General features: G+C 42.3%; 1 long non-coding RNA gene across 2 annotated transcripts; it reads right to left on the bottom strand.

Moving 5' to 3' along the window:
- Nucleotides 1-433: 433 nt before the first annotated feature.
- LOC142491181 (uncharacterized) lies at nt 434-11,390 on the bottom strand. 2 transcript variants are annotated; one of them, XR_012800332.1, is made up of 4 exons: nt 11,227-11,390; nt 9,185-9,914; nt 2,304-2,401; nt 434-840 (listed from the first exon to the last, which is right to left on the bottom strand). It is a non-coding gene; the product is annotated as an uncharacterized LOC142491181 (long non-coding RNA). The 2 variants fall into 2 exon arrangements; XR_012800331.1 differs by lacking the exon at nt 11,227-11,390 and having other exon boundaries at nt 9,185-10,805.
- Nucleotides 11,391-16,891: the final 5,501 nt, after the last annotated feature.

Genomic DNA, 16,891 nt, shown 5'->3' with positions numbered 1-16,891 from the left:
ATAACCGAGGACTGCCCGTACATTAAAAGACTTACAAACACTATATTTCAACATTTTGCAAGCATTTACCACACCACCTGTAGGATATATATTTACATCGCCTTAACGTACAAGTGAGTTTCAGTGTGAAAAACGTCACTTGGATGCCTCGGTAACTAGTATGAAATCAGCAGGAGGAGACATTCTGGGGGCCACCTCAAGGCCATTTGCAGGCTGCTTTCCCCCCCACCATCTGCCAGATGAAGAGTCCTGTTTTAAACCGTTATGGACATGAGGACGGATGGGGAAAAAAAACAAAAACAATTTTTGTAGTGAATCTCTCATCATAACTATATGTTTATTATTTGGAAGCATTATTTGATTTTCAAAAATGTACAAACATTTTGTTTTATCCAAATCAGATAAAACCAAAGTATTTTAGAGCTCTGCTTATGTTCTTGTTGAAACCAAAGAAGTATCGATTCTATACCCCCATCATTAGAGAATGTAATGGGGTCAGAAAAAGGTCAAGAAACTAAAAATAGTATTCTGCTAAAAAAAAACACACAAAAACGATATACATATTTTGTTCTATGCAGTAAGTGAAAGATATTAAAATCTTAAGATTAAAGGGGCGAGTCCTGAATACAATACAATACCTTTATTCAAACACACATTCAAGCAACAGACAATCTCTGCTTTGAAAAAGAACTTGTTGCTGCAGGTCCTACAATGAGCGCGTCTTGCAGAAGATGTCAGTGGCGAGACAGATCGCCAAATTCATTCCCATTTAGTTAATGGTAAGAGCATCGATGTCACCAATTTCCTGAATTAGCTGTTTTCACAAAGCTGCCCGAACCACTGCAGTGGTGGAAACAAATAAAGACGTTCATGGCAAGGTCAGGGAATGACCGTTGTCAATTTTGTTTACTGAGATTCTTGTACAGGGAAAACATTTTAAGACAATTGGGTCAGGGTCACAGATCCGAAAATAAGTCATCAATCTTCCTTAGTGTTAAAAATAGACGTGGAAAATAGCAAAAGCTCTTTGGGTTATTTCTCCCCCTCCCACCCCCCCACAAAAAACACATACAAAGTGAGTTACTCACGCTTTTCTGATTAAATAGTGTTTGAGACTGAAAAACAGAAGCACAGGGAGAAATAGATCTTGTAGTGTAGTACTGTATATTATATACAGATATATGAAAGAAGGTGGAATCGGACATTTTGTTGTGACCAAGTTGCCACAGCAGACCCTTCGCCTCCTTTGCTGGACACTCGGCCACTGGCCGTTTCATCAATAGGGTAAATTAACCTACAGAGTTTTAGCTCTTAGGTTTGGGGTTTTAGGGTAAGGCAGCGGTGTGCAAACTCCCTGCGCCCCCCTTACTGCTGCCTCCTCGGTCGCGCCCCCCTCGCCTCTAATGATGCGTCGAATGACGCTGCGGGGTCGTGACGTCACGTGACCCGTGGCGTCATTTGACGTCACGTCTCCATGGTAATGGGCGTCATTTGACGCCGCATTGCCATGGAGGTGCGTGGAGAAGAAGCCGGCAAGTAAATTTACAGAAGCCTCGCGCTCTTAGCGCGGGGCCTCTGTAACCGCCGTGCGGCCTGCCCCCCCCCAATAATGTCTCCTGCCCCCCAGTTTGCACACCGCTGTGGTAAGTGGGTTACGTTTTTATGGGTAGGGAATTAGGGCTAGGGGTTTAGGATAAGGGGTTGAGGTTTTTAGGGTAGGGGTAGCATTAGTATTAGGGGTTAATAGTAGGGGTTTTTACAGCAGGGGGTATGGTTAGGGAATTACCTTGGCGGCGAAATGACCAGTTGCGCGGTGTCCCTGCGGCGAGGTGAGTGGCGGATAAACGCCGGCGGACACTTGGTCGCAATCAAATGTCCTAGACTGGAAACAAAGTATCAAATGCACTCACCATGTTGCACATAATAGTAAGCTCCTCTGAGGAGGTCTTCCTCCCGTGGCTAACGTTACTGCAGAGTCAAGCTGCTGTGGAATGGATCCGGCTGTCCGATGCATCCCCGGGCTGCTACCCACCGTTTATGCTGCCCTCTTGCTCATCAGTGGACCCGCTCTCATGGCTTTCCGTATCCTCTCCGAGGTAAGAAAATTCTTATTTGTAACATTGCGAGTGCATTTGATACTTTGTTTCATATATCTGTATACAATATACTTAACTACACTGCAAGATTTTAGCGGAAGAAGTCGACGTGGCAACATGCGTTTGGATTTACCATGGGGAAATTAGGATTGACGGATGAAGATAGAAGAAGGTGAAAGAAGATTAAAGAGAGAAGATTTTTGTTACCTGTTCCAGATCTTCATGGTGGATGGCGTTGGATTCCCGGTGATGATGTCGCGGTTCGAGAGCTTGCAGATTCGCCGGGATTCGAAGGATGAAGACTTCTAAAGGTAAGAGAAATATTGAATGTATATTATTGGGGTTTTTTCAGGGTTTTTTTATTGTATTTATTTATTTTTATGTATTTGCTTGCCCATTGACTGATACTGTATTAATCTGTGCCCTAGGGTACAGATCAATACAGTGATCGCCAATGCATTTTTTTGGCAAATGCTTGTTTTCTATTGATTGTTATTTTTTCGATTTCTGTTTATTGTTTGGATTAAATTGTTGTGAATTTGGATGACTTTTGTTAGTACATTTTAGAATTGGTTAGAGTTTTAAATGTATTATTTGTTTTGTTGGCTAGTGGTTTTATTTCTTTGATTGGTTGGCTAGTTCTTTTATTTCTTGAATTGTGGTGTTTAGGTGCTTGTGTATATATTTCATTATTATGTATTTTTGGCCTCATGCTTTTTTATTAGGTTAACCATTGACTGCTATTGTGGCTTATCATGTCCATATTATATGGGTATGATATACCACTGTGCCAATCAGTGGGTATAGGGGTCACAGGGTAGTGGTTAGGCCTCCCGGGTGGGTAGCGGGGGAGGGTGGGTTAACCCCTTAATTACTATAGCGGTTTTTAACCGCTAAGGTGATTAAGGGGTTAGGGGCCCTTAGATGTATTGTATTTTTTCTTGTATTCTTGCTGGCATCGGAGGACATGGACCTGGAGTATGCTGACGAGGATGACCTTCATGATGGCAGGGATAAGTAGAAAGGTTTTTTACTTTATTTATGCTGGTTGGCTAATGTTTGATTTTTTTCATGGGCAAATGAGTTATTATCCATATCTGGATAATAGTTATTTTGCCCATTAATGTACTGTATGTGTTGTGGGGGTTTGTTGGGAGTAGAGGTGGTGGGTAGTAGGATTGTTGTGTGTATTATGTTTCTTGGGGGTAGAGGTATTGGGTGACGGGGTAGTAGCCCCAAGGGTGGGTGTTTAGGCCTTCTGGGGGTTAGCGGGACTGGCTAACCCCTTCATTACCATAGCGGTTCCCACCACTCTGGTAGTGGAGGGGTTAACTCCACTCGCACCCTTCCAGTCAGGCCTAACCCCCCACCCTGGTACTACTACCCCCTTCATCCACCCCATCTGCCCCAATAAACAAGCTATTGATGTTTAACCCCTTCATTGCCTTAGTGGCTAGCCGCTAAGGTAATGAAGCTGTTTTAATATACATTTTTAATACTAGTGTACTTGAGCAGGGGGTCTGCGGAGCAGAACCGCATTGATTTGAGGTCTGGGGAACCCCCTCGTTCCTGCGATACAGGCCCCGTTATTGTGTGCCGGTATCTCCTATGCATTTAAATCCCACCATCACTTGACCATGGGAATAGACAGCCCCATAACGGGGCCTGTATCCCGAGAACCAGGGGGTCCCCGAACCTCAAATCAACGCGGTTCTGCTCCGGAGACCCCGTGCTCATCTACACTAGTATTACATTTTTTATTAAAAACATACATTTCGACCGAGATTTGTGCATGGAGAAGCGGCACTCTCTGCAGCTAAAACAGATCGCCGGATTTGGCCTTGTGAGAGAGGCGATCATCACGCCACCGGCTACCCGCCAGTTTTGGGAATTTTGCTGTCACTGGTAATCGAGGCTTTCTGAATACTGTGATAGGAACTCTCAAAAAACAGGTGGATTAAAAGGCAGGGCAATTTTTTAAATAAAGGCTTCTAAATTAGGCCCCAGCGTCTTTCTTTCCCCTCCCATGTGCTTCGGTAAAGCTATTAGACTCCTTGAGCCCATATCTCACGGTCTTTCCTCTCCTCGTCTCCGTGACATTTGGACTCAAGGAGTCTAACAGCCATACCGGAGCACATCGGAGGGGAAAGAAAGACGCTGTGTCTGTTCATATGTACGTCTGATTGCCCGTGTGGTGGCAAACTTCCAGACTGCAGATTTTACACTGATACACTGTAAGTAGCTCGCATCTGTTGACCAAATATACCTTTTTATCAGTACCTCACCATATGTGGCTTTTTTTCTGTTATTCACAGGACTATACTCCATTGGGATCTATTTACACAAGGACTCCATTAACCAATGTGTACCTTACATAATCATCAATTATAGTTAGACACAATACAGTATGTCCCAACCATACAGTATATGCCAACCATATAGTATGTAGCAGTAATAAAGTATGTGCCAACCATACAGTATGTAGCAATCATACAGTATATACCAACCGTACAGTATATACCAACCATAGAGTATGTAGCAACTATATAGTATATACCAACCATACAGTATGTAGCAATCATATAGTATGTACCAATCATACAGTATGTAGCAACCATAAAGTATGTGCTAACCATACAGTATATACCAACCATACAGTATGTACCAACCACACAGTACTGTATATAGCAAAATGTTTGCTAGCAGCTGTGACATTTGTTGCATTCAACTTCACCATTTGTTTTATACTTCTATCTGTTTGGCCCATATATCCTACTCCGCAGAGATTTTAAAAGGTAAATCGCACAATAAGAATTACATGTGGCAAATGTTTGCAAGGGAAGTGCTGTGTCTCTTGATGGGTGGGTTGCTTTATCACCTTTAATAATAATAATAATAATATTATTATTATTATTACAGTCTTCACAATTTCTGCATGCGAATGTGGGCAAAAAAATCTGGCTGGCGATCGTATCTCTTCTCCTATGTCTGAAAGAGAATACAGGATCATGTTTATGTAGACTTCCATGTATGGCGTCACTTTGCATACATAACTGGGCAATATCTTTTAATGATGCATCGTACAGCTCCTGAATATACATCATATTTTCTCTCCAGTGTAGTCAACAATTGGAACATCAATTCCAAAATGATGCAGAGTGTGTCAGTATGGCTCGGAGTCACTTTGTGTCAATGCCTCATTGTGCTTTGTGTGAGCTTTGCTTGGCTAGTGTCACTGAGCAATTTAGGGAGAGTTGATAGAAGTGGTTAGGGAGGGGATAGCATAATTATGAGATATTTAAAAATGTATCTACAATTAGAGCAATTGTACTTTCTCTTTGCATGAACTAAATGCAGCATCTTAAAGTGCTGTTAACCTCTACATCTATGAGATCTGAGACCAACGCGTTTCATACATCTGCCCCGCACATTAATATAGGCAAGAAAAAGTCTTGCACTGAGTTTAGGATCAAATGCTGGCATCTTGATACATAAACCCCTCCCTCCAAGTCTTTTAAAGAGACAGTACCACACCCGAGAATAAAAGCATTAGATACTTCCGAGGACTAAGCAATCAGGTTCTTTAGCATTGTTTGGGAAAATTGTTCGTGGCCCTCTTAAAAAATAGTTTTTAGATGGAATTGTTAAATTCTTTGGCCAAAGCATGTTAAGCTTGCACATCACGCCACGGTATCCCCTCTTTTGCAAGTCCGAACACTACTGCACCCGCAAAAGGCTCTCATAACCGCTCTAATGGAGAGAGAACTGTTTTAATAGACAATGAATTGAACTAAATGACCCTTGCTTATGAAAAGAAAAACAGATAAGTATGTAACGATATAATTTGTCATATTGGATGTAGCACTGAGGATTTTTGTCTTTTGCAGTATTACTTGAGGTCACAATCTCAGTAGCACTACTTTCTGACACAGATATGTATGGGTACGGGTTCTGAGCTTACAGGAGCTGTGTATGTTTATGTACAATAGCCTGATATTTTTAAACAATTTTCTGCGTTGTAGATAGACTAGAGAATAATCTCCTTAGCAAGGCTTGGGGTTCTGCACCAAAAACAATGACTCTTCTGGCAGTAGGGGTTAATAGAAAAGTACTAATTTGTGTCAATGAGCCTCCATTGTCCTATGAGACTGCAGATGTTAAAAATCAACAAGACTGACTCCAGATTAGTTAAACCTCCAGAATATCAATGGGTGTCGACAGGTATTTGACTCCCCTATCTGCTGTTTCTAATCACCGGAATAAAAGCATCACTGTTTTGTATTGTATTTTTAATTCATATGGTGGCAAACATGTATGCAGAACTTTACAGGGATAATATACAAGACAATACAGGGAAGAATAGCACAAATCAGTGCAATATATACTGTGTATGTAACAGGGTATGCCCCATAATACCTTTCTTTCCCCACATAGTGTATTTGTTATGTAAGTCCTGTTAATTCAAGGCAGTAACAGGTCAATCTATGGGCCAGTTACCCCCCTTATGCTTCACTTGTAGGTGAAGGAAGTAAGGTGGTGACTCATGGCCTGTGTACAGTTCATGAGCCCGCCCTTTCCAGAGACTTCCAAGTGAGAGTAGCAAAATTAGTTAGTCTTGCTCTGCCTGCAAAGGAGAGAGCATGGGCTGTCAGACTCTCCCATGGCGTGGATGAGCTGGCCCAACCTAGGCCAAAAGGCTGGGGACCATCAAGACTCAAGGCCCCACACTATCGGGATAAGCACCATCCAGAAATCCTGGGACTTTGGACATCAACATCTGTGCTGAGTGAAGAACTGCTGCAGTATGACCAATAAATATATCTGTTCACTATACATCTGCCTGGGTGTCAGTTCCTGGGCAGGAGGGGTAAGGAGTGTTGTGGTGGGAGCTGACGCCCTGCATCCCAGGAGCCCATCACAGCTGGAGGTGCTGAAGCACAGATGATACAGAACCAGAGAACCCCAAAAGCATGTCCTGTTGCCTCTTACCATCACGGCTACTCAGCTCTCCTGAACAAGCAGGTATGCCTCAGCACCACACTAACAATAGTAACAGTAACAGCAGTGGATCTCCAGGGGGGGGACAGCGGGAGAAACAGTGTTACATATATATATATATCTATATATCTATATATACAGTCAGGTGAAAAAGAAAGTACACCCTCTTTGAATTCCATGGTTTTATATATCAGGACATAATAACAATCATCTGTTCCTTAGCAGGTCTAAAAATTAGGTAAATACAACCTCAGATGAACAACAACACATGACATATTACACCGTGTCATGATTTATTTAACAAAAATAAAGCCAAAATGGAGAAGCTATGTGTGAAAAACTAAGTACACCCTTACTGCTTCCATAGGAATTAAGATGCTAAGTAGCAGACAGTTGCTGCTAATCAAATGCCCTTGATTAATTGATCATCAACAAGTGTGACCACCTCTATAAAAGACGAAGTTTTAGCAGTTTGCGGGTCTGGAGCATTCAGGTGTGTGTTAACACAATGCCAAGGAGGAAAGACATCAGCAATGATCTTAGAGAAACAATTGTTGCTGTCCATCAATCTGGGAAGGGTTATAAGGCCATTTCAAAACAATTTAAAGTCCATCATTATACAGTGAGAAAGATTATTCAAAAGTGGAAAACATTCAAGGCAGTTGCCAATCTTCCCAGGAGTGGACATCCCAGAAAATTCACCCCAAGATCAGACCGTGCAATGCTCAGAGAAATTGCAAAATACCCAAGAGTTACATCTCAGACTCTACAGGCCTCAGTTAGCATGTTAAATGTTAGTTCATGACAGTACAATTAGAAAAAGACTGAACAAGTATGGTTTGTTTGGAAGGGTTGCCAGGAGAAAGCCTCTTCTCTCTAAAAGAATATGGCAGCACGGCTTAGGTTTGCAAAGTTGCATCTGAACAAACCACAAGACTTCTGGAACAATGTCCTTTGGACAGACGAGACCAAAGGGGAGATGTTTGGCCATAATGCACAGCGCCACAATTGGCGAAAACCAAACACAGCATATCAGCACAAACACCTCATACCAACTGTCAAGCACGGTGGTAGAGGGGTGATGATTTGGGCTTGTTTTTGCAGCCACAGGACTGGGAACCTTGCAGTCATTGAGTCGACCATGAACTCCTCTGTATTTCAAAGTATTCTAGAGTCAAATGTAAGGCCATCTGTCTGACAGCTAAAGCTTGGCCGAAATTGGGTCATGCAACAGGACAATGATCCCAAGCACACCAGCAAATATACAACAAAATGGCTGAAAAAGAAAAGAATCAAGGTGTTGCAAACCTCAACTCGATTGAAATGCTGTGGCTGGACCTTAAGAGAGCTGTGCATAAACAAATGCCCACAAACCTCAATGAACTGAAGCAATGTTGTAAAGAAGAATGGGCCAAAATTCCTCCACAACGATGTGAGAGACTGATAAAGTCATACAGAAAACGATTACTTCAAGTTATTGCTGCTAAAGGTGGTTCTACAAGCTATTGAATCATAAGGTGTACTTAGTTTTTCACACATGGCTTCTCCATTTTGGCTTTATTTTTGTTAAATAAATCATGACACAGTGTAATATGTCATGTGTTGTTGTTCATCTGAGGTTGTATTTACCTAATTTTAAGACCTGCTAAGGAACAGATGATTGTTATTATGTCCTGATATGTAAAACCATGGAATTCAAAGAGGGTGTACTTTCCTTTTCACATGACTGTACATACATATATATATATATATATATATATATATATATATATATATACATATATACATATATACATATATACATATATACATATATACATATATACATATATACATATATACATATATACATATATACATATATACATATATACATATATACATATATACATACATACATACATACATACATACATACATACATACATACATACATACATATATATATATATATATATATATATATATATATATATATATATATATATATCCAAAGAGAATGACCTAGGCGCAAATGGAGACAAGAAAAAACAAACATAGGGTAGTATGTTCTAACAAATAAACCGCCAGAAGGTATAATATGCACTCACAGCGTATAGGATAATATCAAGCCTTGTATCCACTCTGGGATCTGGAACAATTAAATGATGAGTCTGGAACAGCTGGTCATCCACAGCAATTGCAATCTCGAGCAAAGATACCCATGCAGGAAGAGAGATAGAACACAAATAGCGTAACACAGTTTATTAAAATTATTAATAAAAAATGACTATAAGTAAAAGACTCACATTATGTGAGATATCATAAAACTTTTGAGAATTCTGAGCATCTCACACTCATTGGAAAAGGGTAGTAACACTATGCAGATTTCTTCAACAGTCCTTAGTCTGTAGATTTGTAACCAATAGGGAAATGAGTCCAGGTTGTAAATAGCACACACACTTAGTGTCTCTACTGTTCCACACAGTCTCCTTGTGTGAGCTGTCTCTTTCCGTGGTTATCAACCTACATAGGTCTATCTCACTGCACCTAATGTGCGTATTGTACTCACGGTACTTAAAGATAGGTGCTGTCCGGTTTCACATATAGAGAGTTCTTTCTGTTTTCCCACGAAGAGTTCTCAATCTTCCTCCGGTCACCCACATCTCCTGGGGACGCTCCGTGCCACGTGACGACGCGGTGACGTCACTCCCTCTCGCGAGAGTTCGTCCGGTGGGCTGTGGGAGCGGGGCCTCAATCCTCTGCGCTGCTAGTCTTCCTGCAGGCAAATAATGGGACAAACGGCCACCGGCACCTCTTGGCTGCTGTCTGCTGCTACTCCTGCTGAATACACTGTGTTCACTGTCTGTAAACCACGCCCTACGCGTTTCTCCGTTAGGCTTCGACCCCAGAGGAGTTTTACATATATATATATATACAGCTTAACCCCATTATAGCGTGGTCCTCGGGGGCCACCCGCGACCACCGCGTTATAAACGGGGTCACGGGAAAAAATGGCCGCCGAAAAAAAAAAATTAAGTTTTTTTTTTGTTTGTTTTTTGTGGTGGTACCGTGTCCGCCGGATGGGGAAAGCTGAGAACTCTTCCAGCATTCCCAGACCCGGTGGAGCAGCGGCAACAGCACACAGCACTTACCCGGCATCTGGCAGCTCTTCTCCCTGTGTCTGTTTCCTGCTTCTGCTTCCGTCTTGCGAGAGCATGCTCCCTTAAAGAGACAGTGTGTCTCCGTGTGTGTGTGTGTGTGTATTTGACTGTGTGAGACTGTGTGTGTCAGTGTGTGTGTGTCAATGTGTCAGTGTGCAGTGTCCTGTGTGTGTGCAGTGTGCTGTGAGTGTATGCAGTGTGCTGTGAGTGTGTGCAGTGTGCTGTGAGTGTATGCAGTGTGCTGTGAGTGTGTGCAGTGTGCTGTGAGTGTGTGCAGTGTGCTGTGAGTGTGTGCAGTGTGCTGTGAGTGTGTTCAGTGTGCTGTGAATGTATGCAGTGGGCTGTGAGTGTGTGCTATGAGTGTATGCAGTGTGCTGTGCAGTGTGCTGTGTGTGCATGTGCAGTGTGCTGTGAGTGTGTGTGCAGTGTACTGTGAGTGTATGCATTGTGCTGTGAGTGTATGCAGTGTGCTGTGAGTGTATGCAGTGTGCTGTGAGTGTAAGCAGTGTGCTGTGAGTATGTGCTGTGAGTGTGTGCAGTGGGCTGTGAGTGTCTGCAGTGTGCAGTGAATGTGTGCAGTGTGTGCAAGAAAAAAAACTTTAAAAAAAATGTTTTTTTTTTTTTTAAATTTGGGGTCCACGCTCAAACCGCGTTATAACGGGGTTGAGCTGTATATATATATATATATATATATATATATATATATATATATATATATATATATATATATATATATATATATATATATAAAATCAAAGGCTCCTTACCAGGCAGACCAGAGAATCCATGGAATCCAAAGCAGGCACAGCAAGGAAGAGACAGCACACTTGTTAGCAAAAAGAATTGTATTAGTGAAGCAGGCACAAAACACCAACGTTTCGGTCCTAAAAACAGGACCTTTATCAAGGGAGTGCTTACCACAGATAGACCATAACCACCAATATATACCCATAACTAACTACCTTAATTAAAGACAAAATTGCACACACCTGTGTAACTGCAACCTCCTCCGGTGAGGAACAGATGACATCATCACCTGGCGTCTATCTCATGTGCTCACTGCAGTAAGGATCATCATGGGTAATTAGGGAAACTATGGGAGACCCCCCTCAGCCACAGGAACGGGCTCTACTGTGCATGTGTGGTGCTGAAGTTCTGGGTTGCCTCGCAATGACAGGCAACAGGAAGGAGGGAGGAATGAGCAGTGAAGGGAGGGGGGCGGGCCAGAGTGCTCCGTGACAGCAGCTACAGAGCACATGGAAGTAGAGGCTGCAGGCAGAAACATATGTATACAATAAAAATGCCACAAACACCACTAAAGTGCATACATACCAGCTGGGCAAAGGGACAGCAGGGAGAAGGGGAAAGGGGGGGTGTGTGTAGGGAGGGGGGGGAGGGGTGGGGATGGCAACAGGGGGAAGGGGGGGGAGAGGGTGGTTGGAAGCAGGGATAGGAAGACATGGTTAGAAATAAGTAACATGTCAGAGATGCATCTGGGTCAAAGCCGTGTAGGTCCATAATGAGGACAGTGCCAAAAAGTCACGTCAGGGAAACTGAAATGAGCAAAAAGGCAGAAAGGAGGAGGGCTAATCATCCAGCATCATGATCATAACAGTGGGGGGAGGAGGGGGGGGGGGGAGACACTGTTACCTATATATATATATATATATATATATATATATATATATATATATATATATATATGAAAAGAGAAAGCGCACGGCCCATAGTGTGATACTGTATATACTTTAATATAAAGTGTAGAGGGAAAAAGGCTCACTCACAAAGGTACAGTAAAATCAGGCATGTAGTGATACCATATCACAAAGTGCTGCGGACATCTCGGTGGATCCCCTGCATCATCCCAGTGTCGGTACTCTACCAGTCCTTTCTCCTCAAACTGCTCCAGCGGGGAAGTGTCCTGTAAGCTCCTGACTGCAACTGGAGGAACCAGGGCTGCACACACTCCGTGTATAGGCAAACATTAAAGTATATACAGTATCACTATGGGCCGTGCTGGTTCTCCCTTTTGAAAGCAGCTGGAGCCTGGATTATTTTTGGACTTTCTCCATTGTGAACTGGAAAGGGACTGGTACCTCACAATCTTTATATTTTTATTGTTTTGTGCAATTTCAGTTATATTATTTTATAATCATATATGTGGTTATGTCTAACTAGTGTTGAATGTTGAAAGCGTTACTTTTTTACTTTGGTAGGAATCACTTCACTCAACCTAGTGATTTGGACAGCACTGGTTTAGCACTCACCGAAACACAGACAAATACGAGCTCGGGAAGAGAGGAGTCAGACAACAGGTCTGCTTCCACACTTCAAAGTTTTATTCAGTTGTGCCCCGACATTTATACAAAAAACTAAGGGCATGTTAATAACATAACATATCATGTTTAACAATGAGAAATAACACGTTTCTGTAGACGAGGTTATGTATCTGTGTCTTTGGACAAAGCATTAGTAAATGATTACATCTTGCTTGTGTTTGGCCAGCAGTTTCTACTTCTACATTACAAAGAGAAATACAGGGAATGTTTCTCAAGAGCGTGCAGCTGTATTGTTTGGGACATTTTACTGCTCTTGTGCTATTGTATAAAAGACAAACTGAGAACAACAGAAGTAAATAAAGATTACAATTAGCATAGTGAGTTAATTCTCTCAGTACTGGAACAGCCCGTATAAGAAAGATAAAGCTAGCAGATTATATTCACCCTTTCAATCCCTGAGATTTGTAGAGTTGACATAATTTTAACCCCTTCAATACCCTCCTTTTGTTCTAAAAGAACAACCATTTGACCAAACCCATTTATTATTCTGCTCACCACTCAGGAGAGGAAATACTCCCGGGGGAAGAAACCTCCAAAAGACCATGGGCGTGCAGGAACCTATCTCTTACTAGGTATCTCGTGTGACGATTAGAGATGAATATATGGGTGGTCTGAGAGAACCGCAAAGGTTGGCATCTCTCCCTTTTGTGTCGCCCAGAATATTCTGTACAATTGAACATACAACTGGTGGGTGTAACATTTATATATGTGTATGTCTCCGTGTGTTGCATATAACAGACAGTTAGTCCCTCAATTAGTCCCCAGATTATAGCTATTATAATAGATAACCACATGGCAAATATTAGGAGCTTGCCAACGGGTCCAGGATGGGTGGACCCTGGGAACCAATTGGTGATGTCTTCACACGGCTTGCGTGTATCCATGTTGGGCTGTCTTCTGTCAAGATTGCAGTACGGGTGACGGCGATGATGGTGGTTGGTTTGCCGAAGGGAGGATCCAGCGTCTTCTTTTTGAACAGTTGATTGACCAGGACCGTGTCACCTGGTTTGAAAGGGTGTGTTGGCGTACCTGTGGGACAAGGAAGAGACATAGATACATCACCATAGATGCCATTCAACTTGTCAACAAGGTGTATTACATATTCCTGTATTATACAATTCAGGTCGCCCTTGTTTTTGGTACACCATGAGTCTTTGTCCATGCATTAAGAGTCATAATATCAGGGGGTTTAGTAATCAAGTGGTCGCCCACAGTCATAAATGGCATTGTAACAACAGTGTCAACCTGGGCTGAAGGTGCCACATAATCGGCTATGGTTTGTAAGAGACTTCTAGGACTACTCATGGTCCATGACTTATCACTGCTCTTTTGAGGGCAGACTAACTCAGTGAGACCAGTTTTAGAAGCAGCCAGTTGCTGCGCAGGTTGTATTTTAGCTCGGGAACCCTCACTAACAGAAGTGGAGAATATTTGTTGCATACCCGAACCCGAACCCGAAGGGGGTGGAGGGGTCTCACTGCGACTCACAGTCGGCTGGGGTCAACACGGGGTGTTATTGCTAATAAAACATCCTCATCCGAAAAGGGTTCCTGAGATAAACTAGTGTACAGTGAAGATATATAAGGCGGTGGAGGTGTGGAGGACACAATTTTATCGGGTGACATTTCACACCCATAGGGGGCAATTTTAACCCATGCATTGGCAGATTCCTGCATATATTTCATATTCCACTTTGGGTTGGGACCAAACCACAACCAGTCAGGATCCCCTAGACAAGTGCCTCTGAGCATCAACATATGAAAATCATCAAAGGCACCGTCTCTTGGAAATGGACTAGTGGAACCCATTGCTTCAGTCCACCCAGACAAATTGTCCAGAAACGGATCAACATAATAATCTCCGACAATCTGTACAACAAATTCTTTGGGGCTTTGACCTGGTTTCCGTCTACAAACAGTGACCTGCCCTACATTTTTATTTTTCTTAGTCTTTTTGTTAGTTTTATACTTAATAAACTCTGGTTTACCTCCCAGATTTTTACTAGTGTTAGTACCCATAATTAGTTTATATAAAAATGATATGATTGCAATACAAAGGAAACTTATACAGAAGATCTAAAGAGAAAAAACGTGTCACTGTAATCTTAACACTTGTGCTCTACAATACAATACTTATACTCTATAATACAACACTTTACACTTATACTCTATAATAAGTCTGCTGTGTCCGGGAGAGCGTAAACCAGTCTGATGAACAACAACAATTAGGGACTTTATACCCGTAATTGGTATCAGGGACTTTATACCCCAATAATATCAGGGACTTTATACCCTTTAAAACCTAGCAGGGACTTTATACCCCAATAATATCAGGGACTTTATACCCTTTAAAACCTATCAGGGACTTTATACCCTGATATCCTACCAATAGGGATCCCCAGAGAGAAGGCAAGAAACAATAAATTAGAGTATACTCACCGACCCAGTGGAGATCCCACCGCTTGCCACCATCTGAAAGCGTTACTTTTTTACTTTGGTAGGAATCACTTCACTCAACCTAATCATGTGGACAGCACTGGTTTAGCAGTCTCTGAAACATAGACAAATACAAGCTCGGGAAGAGAGGAGTCAGACAACAGGCCTGCTCCACACTTCAAAGTTTTATTCAGTTGTGCCCCGACATTTATACAAAAAACTAAGGGCATGTTAATACATAACATATCATGTTTAACAATGAGAAATAACAAGTTTCTGTAGACGAGGTTATGTATCTGTGTCTTTGGACAAAGCATTAGTAAATGATTACATCTTGCTTGTGTTTGGCCAGCAGTTTCTACTTCTACATTACAAAGAGAAATACAGGGAATGTTTCGCAAGAGCGTGCAGCTGTATAGTTTGGGACATTTTACTGCTCTTGTGCTATTGTATAAAAGACAAACTGAGAACAACAGAAGTAAATAAAGATTACAATTAGCATAGTGAGTTAATTCTCTCAGTACTGGAACAGCCCGTATAAGAAAGATAAAGCTAGCAGATTATATTCACCCTTTCAATCCCTGAGACTTGTAGAGACGACATATAATTTTAACCCCTTCAAATGTGGTATTACATTAGCTTTCACATTTACCTATTAGTCCCATTTGAGTATATAGGCGCAGCTTGTATTTTTATTGTGTTATATATATATATATATCTCCAATAAAGAATAGATAGAGCCAGTCAGCACACTGATACAAAGCATGAGGCAGATGCTAGTCCCATAGAGATAAACAGCATAGTTACCAGTCCGTAAACTAATAAAGGAGACAGCATACAGCAAGGGGTAATCCAAAAAAGATTTATTCAAAACACACTGTTACACGAATGCCAACGTTTCGGTCCCACAGGGAGACCTTCCTCGGCCGTGCAACCACCAACTGTAAGTGACCCATCTATATACCCCACCATAAGTGCACATAAATCACATACAACCAATCACCAGCACCCAATCCATGTAATTATGCACCTCACCTGGTGATCTCCCAGCTCCAACCAATCTGCTGCAGATAACGTATATAAAGCACTCCCCCAACACAGGGGATTCAATGAACTACTCAGAACGGGCCGTTCTGACGTCACTATCTGGCTACTAGTGCTGACAGATGCCGTGCAGGCCCCACTGCGCACGCGCGAGCAAGACTGCTGCGAGCCGAGAAGCCAGTAGGGCAGATTCCACTGTGAGCTGTCTCCAACCGCAGTGAGCATCAGAGACTGCCCTGGCAACCACGGACGCCAGCTAACAGCATTGCGCATGCACATTAGCACTAATAGGCCACTGGGGACAGCACTGCGTGAGCCTGCATAGTCAGGAGACGTGAAACAAAAAAAAGGGGATATTAGAGCAACTTCAGGCAGCTAGAACTAAAGACAGGAGATATCTGGTACATAATAAAAACGTATGTAGCCCTTTTTGTGAACACCTGAACTAAGGGACTACGGTGCATAAACCTGTGGCTTCAGGAGCTCTGAGCCTCCGCATATTGGGAGCCTGGGGGTATACCTTTATCACTTGTGGTGCAGCGCCTCCACTCACCCAGGATCCCCATTATAGAGATTATACCCTGAGCAAGAACCTAACAACAGCAGTATGCAACAGCAACCTTTTTATATCACACATGAATAACAAATGATATGCAGACTTATCATATAACATTTACATACACACACACAACGTGGCTCGGCCACACCTTATTGGGATAATGTCCTGTACATAAGCGGCTCTGCCACTCTCCTTAGGAGTATGTCTCATAACCAGTAAAGTATGGTACCATATGCATTCTCTCAGGAAACCCAATTAGTTAGTGGGAGGCGGGATC

The sequence above is a fragment of the Ascaphus truei genome, chromosome 3 (genome assembly GCF_040206685.1).
Source record: "Ascaphus truei isolate aAscTru1 chromosome 3, aAscTru1.hap1, whole genome shotgun sequence".
NCBI lineage: Eukaryota > Metazoa > Chordata > Amphibia > Anura > Ascaphidae > Ascaphus > Ascaphus truei.
The sequence above is the reverse complement of the archived record's forward strand: the minus strand, read 5'-3'. Positions and strand labels throughout refer to the sequence as shown.